Here is a 6,786-nt window from a genome sequence, read left to right as displayed (position 1 = left end):
TTTAAAGTAAAAACAAAGATGGCCATCTACTGAAATGCCAATAACCTTGATTTTTTTTTTTTTTTTTTGTAGAGATAGAGTTTCACTTTGTTACCCTTGGTAGAGTGCTCTAGTGTCACAGCTCACAGCAACCTCCAGCTCTTGGGCTTAGGCGATTCTCTTGCCTCAGCCTCCTGAGTAGCTGGGACTACAGGTGCCCACCACAACACCTGGCTAATCTTTTGTTGCAGTTTGCCTGGGACTGGGTTCGAACCCACTACCCTTAGTATATGGGGCTGGCGCCCTACTCACTGAGCCACAGGCACTGCTCCCTTGATGTGTTTTAAATGGAGAATGATGTAACATGTACAGAAAATAATAACTGAGAATGGGTTTTACACACACAGAGGCATGTGCACACACACACAGACACAAACCCACCCACAAATATACTTTAGGAAGGCCATGTACCTGTTTGGTTATTTTGGATAAATAGGAAATTAATAGTAATATTTACATAAAAATAATATCAAACTACATACTGAGTCTCTTTCTCTCTGTATATACACACACATATATATCTATATAGACACATATATATAGATATAGATTATATATTTGTACCTATAGATACATCATATAGATATACGTACATATAGATAAATACACATACACGTCTCCATCCTGGTTTGTTCAGATGTGTAGCACCAGAACAGACTAAGACATCTACAGTCTACTCTGAAGTCCTTACTGAATGTTCTCCGAGCCCTTGAACAAATTCTACCCCTGATGTTGACATGTCGAATATTAGTGCTTACTGTGCACTTGTCAGATCCTGCACCCCCTTTGGATTTCCATTCTCGACCCCCTTCACTTTTGGCTTTTCTGCTCATCTCTTCCTTGGGAAGTGCTCCCTTTCCGTGGATTCCGGGACTCTGACAGCTGGTTCTTCTGGCTCTATTGCTATTCCTTCAAAGTCTGTTCTAACTTCCCTTTCTCACTTAAAACTGTTTTGTAGCTTTCCCCAACTTCCATCTTCAACCTTGATTCTTTGTTTTCCTCATCCCATTAATTCTCATTTATGTGCTTGTCTTCCACTCTTTCTTTTAACTTATTGGTAAATAATGCTTTTGAATTGTCTTCCAATAAATTTTCCCTTCTCAAATACTATATTTCTTTCCCATTCCATGCAGTTCTCTGTCCTTAGGTCATGAAGACCTGGCCTGTTGCTCCAAGGAAAGAAAAGATACTGTGTCCAATCAAGAAGTCATTGCTCGGTAATTGTTCAAATACGACATTTTTAAGTCCCTAGAGAGACGATTAAAAAAATCTAAGGGGCTCTTTGTTTTCAGATTAGTATAAGGGTACATATGATTAGGTTACGTGGTTTGTATTTATTAGGTAAAGTCCAAGTTGTAGCCCTTCACCCAGGAGGTGTGCCACATACTCCTACGCTGTGCCATTAGGTGAGAGCTTACCAATCCCCCCTTGAATTTAAATCTGTTTTTCTCTCATTTGAGCATGGAGCTGTTCATCTACTAATTTCATATTAGCATTGAGTACATTGGATAAATATGGAAAAGCTTGGCTTTTCCATTCTTGAGATACTTTACTCAGGAGGATGTTTAAGATCTAATTCCTGACCATGGATAGACCTTGTACATTCTCATCTCAAAACCTTTGGTCTTTGCTCTTAACTTTTCTTATACTTGGAACCCTTTTATCCACTGCCCCTCACGCTATGATTTCCTTCTTCCTGACCTCTTCTAATTGTCACTATTGTTATTATTCCTTGTGACCATAAAACAAAATTTTAATTAGAGTCCATTATAGGTAAAACATTAATTTTTAGATGTTAATGGAAATACAGACATATTTAAGGGTGATTCCTGATTTAAAAGGATTTATAATCTGATAAGAAATTTAAAAATTCATAATTAGGTCAATGTGATGTCTTTGAGAGAACGTACAGTTTTGAATCATAATGTCCTGAGTTGAATTGTAGCTCTAATTTGGGGAATTTATTCATCTCCACTGACATTCATGTCTTTTCATCTGTAAAATGGAGAGACTTTCATTACAAGGTTGATTCAATATGCAAATAAAACACAGCTTGTTCGTGCTGGAAATACTATAATAAAGTGTCCACATGATTTTTGACATTAAACAAAAAAGTTCATCAGTGTCCAGAAGACTGGAAGTGAACATCTAGGCACCCAAGACTATGTGAAGAAAGTAGTTTCCTTGAGGCCTTGAAATCTGCGTATTATTTTCTCATTGGAAACAAGATCCTTGTCACAGGAACTTGGTTTCTTTTTTTTTCACATGAAAAGTCTTTATTAATCCTCTTGTGAAAAATCTATACAATGGCTGCAGATAACATCACTGTAGAGTCTATAGTCCTTCGCCTGTTATCCAATCTCCAGCTCACTTTTGCCAGCACCAACATTAGCCTTTGCAGTCCCCTGACTTTCTTCATTCTGTTGTTGCGTTCCTTTCGCTGCTTTCTTGATGTCTTTTTCTTCTCATACAGGCCATGCCTTGCAAGTCTATGTTTGGGTTCATTTTTCTTGGCATAATCCAAAGAATCGTAAATCATGCCAAAGCCCGTTGTCTTCCCACCACCAAAGTGAGTTCTGAATCCAAATACGAAGACGACATTTTGGCTAGTTTTTCTCTAATTTCTGTCTTTGGTACTGTTGCCCGAGGATCGCCCGCCATCATGAATGACACAGTAACTATCCGGACCAGGAAGTTCATGACTAACCGACTACTTCAGAGGAAACAAAAGGAACTTGGTTTCTAATGACGTACATAGATAACCAGTTTGGGGGAAGCATGGCAGGTTCCTGCCAGGAAGGCTTAAAATATGTGCTGAGGAATTTGAAGGTCAATTTAAGGATTCATCTTGGTGTAGGAGGGGGCAATTCATTCCTAAACCATGAGTCTTGGCTCTATCATTTTTTACCAGTGTCATTAAAAGGTCTGTGAAGACAGAAACTAATGGTGTTCGTTCATTTCTATATCCTAGCAACAAGGAAGGGCTTGCCACATAGTAAGCCCTCAGGAAATGTCTGTTGAGTAAACAGAGAAGTACAGGAAGATAAACCTTGCCATACAATTCCTTTTTTCCCTTTCAAGCAGAGCAGAATGGCCTACAATATCTTGTATACCTTTTTCAAGTTTTGTTTCTTTCTAAAAAAACTATTGTGAGGACTATAAATGTGAGAAGATAAATTATTTGTGGTTCTGGAACCTGGAAAAGAGACAGCTTTGAGTGATTTTTAAAACACAATAAACAAAAGTATTTGCCTTATGAATCTCAAAGTCATTTCTGTAAAAGAAATAGTAGTTATCGATCTTACTTCTATGCTTCTGACACTTCACTTGACTTGGTAATTTATGGTGATAGCTTTGAATGTAGACTCAGGAGGATGGGCTAATAATTAAAATGGATCAAATTTAATTTGCTGATAATTTATGGTATTTATAAAAATGTATGCCTTTGCATAATTCATACTATCTCTTCCCATAAACTATAATGACTCTATGATTCATAAAATACTTATCCCTTGAGTGCTGTAGTAGATGAGGAAAACAAAACAACACAAAACAACCCAAACCCAAATTAAACCTGTACTATAGACACAGAAGAAGGATCAGCGGAACAGGAGGAACCATGAACTGGTTCCTGAAATGCAAACTTTTGTTTGGGAACCCTGGATTTTAGAATCTTTTAATAAACTGAAACTTCTTTTCCATTTTCAAAATGTACATGCTAATGAGTATAAGGAAGCGATTTTAATCATGAACAGGTAGATAACCATGGCAACATTATAGTTATGCTGCTATATCCAGCATCATGTTTTAACTGAGCTAAGAATAGCATAACATGTGCAGAGTGTTACTTTACATACGATTTCTAAGATTGGAGGCTGGCAAATGAGAAGCTTTAAATGCCACATTGTAATTGTTCAGCCAAAAGTTTTTTTTTTTTTTTTTTTGTGGTTTTTGGCCGGGGCTGGGTTTGAACCCGCCACCTCCGGCATATGGGACCAGCGCCCTACTCCTTGAGCCACAGGTGCTGCCCAAGCCAAAAGTTTATATTTCTCACAGACAATGGGAATAAGTTATTGAGGTGTCAGTGAGATCTACAGTAAGTGTTACTTGGTATATTTCCAACAAATCAGGCTACATCTTAAAAGAATATGCATTATTTTTAGTCAAAAATTTTCTTTTATTTCAGAATATTGCAGGGGTACAAATGTTTTGGCTATATAAATTGCTTTTGTACAGTTTGAATCAAAGTTGTACCCAGATAGCGTACATTGTGCCTGTTAGGTGTGATTTTTCCTGTCCCCTCAACCCCCCCCACCTGCTCGATTTCTATGGAGTTTTACTTCCATATGTGCACATGAGTATCGATTGATTAGTTGCAATTTAATAATAAGCACATGTGGTCTTTTGTTTTCCATTTTTTGTGATCCTTTACTTAGGAGAATGGTCACCAGTTCCATCCAGGTTGTTACAAAAGGTATTAGTTCACCTTGTTAATGACTGAGTAGTGCTCCCTGGTATACATGTACCACATTTCATTAATCCGCTCATGTATTAATGGGCACTTGGGTTGATTCCACATCTTTGCAACTGTGAATTGTGCTGCAATAAACATTCAAGTGTAAGTGTCTTTTTGATAAAATAGTCCCCCCCCTTTAGGTGGGTACTGAATAGTGGGATTGCTGGATCAAGTGGTAGGTCTACTTTTACTTCTTTGAGGTATCTCCACACTACTTTCCATAGAGGTTGGACTAGTTTTCAATCTACAGAATGGGAGAAAATATTTGCATGCTATACATCTAATAAAGGGATAATAAGTAGAATTTACAAATAACTCAAGCACATCAGCAAGAAAAAAAAACAAACAACTGTATAAAAAAGTGGAGAAAAGGAACAGGAACTTTTCTTTCTTTTTTTTTTTTTTTTTACCGATCTATTCTTCAGTGAAGTTTATTGAATTCAAAGATAGTCTTCCTTTAGGAGAAACAAGAAACTCAAGTCAAGTTGTACAACCAAGCATCATGAGGATAAACCAGAGATGAGGTCTGCTCAGACCATACCACGCAGACAACCGCCCACATGAAGGTGTTTTTATTCGATGCAAAAAGTTAACAGTGGCAGTACAATGACCACAAAATGAGACCATAAGTGCACTTGAATTTTTTGCGAGTTCTGGCTAGGCTCTGACAAGCCTATCATTCTTTCTGCCAAGTAAACAGAATCCATCTGCTAATTCTCTCAATTCATCTGGAAATAACTACAACTGAGGGCCTTTTTTCCTAGCTAGCTACTTCCCCATTTAGAGTCACCTAGCAGGTTGATTCCCATGTAACACAAGGTGCCATCTGGCTGGTTGCATCATACACTGGTGACAAGGGCAGATTTAATGGGTTGTTTTTGCTCAGACAACCCATTAGCTGGGCTTCCTGGCTGGTCTTGTCCATCTCTGCACCTTGGTTCTGAGCATTCTGAGACTCAGTCAGCTGAGGATAAAAGGGACCTACCAGCCAGTTGAGGGGTGTGTTGTTAACAAGATAATCCATCACATCTTCTAAGAATTCCTTCATTTTCTGCAGCTGCCCCTTGAAGATGTGAGGAGGCTGTCAGACACTTCCTTAAAGGAGGTGGCATTGTGGAACACTGAGTAGATGTCGCCTGCCATCACCCCCAAGTGGTTGGCTTGATCTTGGATGTTCTGTGGTAACCCTTGGATGCTGGACAGGAGGGTGTGGCATGTGGTCTGGAGCTGCTGAGTCAGGTTTCGGGCAATAGCAAGAGTACGTGATTCAATTTGCTCTGTACAGTGGGATTCGTCGGTGTCATCATGCCCAAGGCTTCTCTTCCACTCCACCCATGAGAAAGAGAGCTTGTCCTGAGCATCCTGAATTTTCTGGTTGGCACTATGCACATTTTATCTGGCAAATTCAGTCAGGTGAACAGTAGAATGGAGCTGGGAAATAGTCTCCTGACTTTTTTCCTTAGCTTCTTTAACCCTGCTGAGAGCCTGCAGGTAGGCACGTGAGTGCAGCTTGGTAGACAGGGATCCTAGTCTAACGTAGTAACTTGGCTTCTGAACTACATCAAATCCTTCAACTTTTTTTGCCTCTTTTTCTAGCTCTTCTTCAGTGAGAGGGAGGTACTGGTCTACCAGAAGCTCTGATTTGGTGAGCACATTTTCTACCCCAAGGTTCACAAGCTGCATCACCCGACTTCCCAAGACCGTGTTGATGCTGCCATTGACAACAGACTTGGTCTTCTCCACACTGCCAGTCACTGCTCCTTTGGTCTTATCCATCACCCCTGTGATTGTGCTGGCCACGGAATCCTTCGCCCCAGTCACTGCACCTTTGGCATTGGCAACAACCTGAGTTGATGGCTGATTCAGGATAGGCAGTCTCTCCTCAATTCTGTCCAGCCCTTTACAGGCATAGGTATTGGCAACTGCAATCTGTGGCTCTAGCATCTGGAAGATGGGCTGAGCACTCATCATGGCCACCGAGGTAATGGGAACAGGAACTTTTCAAAAGAAGATAGACCAATGGCTAATAAACACATGAAAAAATGCTCCACATCTCTAATCCTCTGGGAAATGCAAATTAAAACCACAGTGAGATACAACTTAACTCCAGTGAGAATGGTGTTTTATTAAAAAGTCCCCAAACAACAGATGCTGCTGTGGATGTGAAGAGAAAGGAACATTTAGTAAAAAAATTCCTTAGTCACGATTAGTGAAGTAGCAACTCAGGAATG

The 6,786-nt window shown here is 39.6% G+C and overlaps 1 pseudogene across 1 annotated transcript; it reads right to left on the bottom strand.

Annotated features, from left to right (window-relative positions):
- Nucleotides 1–4,968: 4,968 nt before the first annotated feature.
- Nucleotides 4,969–6,562, bottom strand: LOC128586013 (perilipin-2-like; annotated as a pseudogene). Its single transcript, XR_008380166.1, has one exon. The product of XR_008380166.1 is annotated as a perilipin-2-like (transcript).
- Between the last annotated feature and the right edge of the window lie 224 nt (nucleotides 6,563–6,786).

Source organism: Nycticebus coucang, chromosome 5 (genome assembly GCF_027406575.1).
Source record: "Nycticebus coucang isolate mNycCou1 chromosome 5, mNycCou1.pri, whole genome shotgun sequence".
Lineage (NCBI taxonomy): Eukaryota > Metazoa > Chordata > Mammalia > Primates > Lorisidae > Nycticebus > Nycticebus coucang.
The sequence above is the reverse complement of the archived record's forward strand: the minus strand, read 5'-3'. Positions and strand labels throughout refer to the sequence as shown.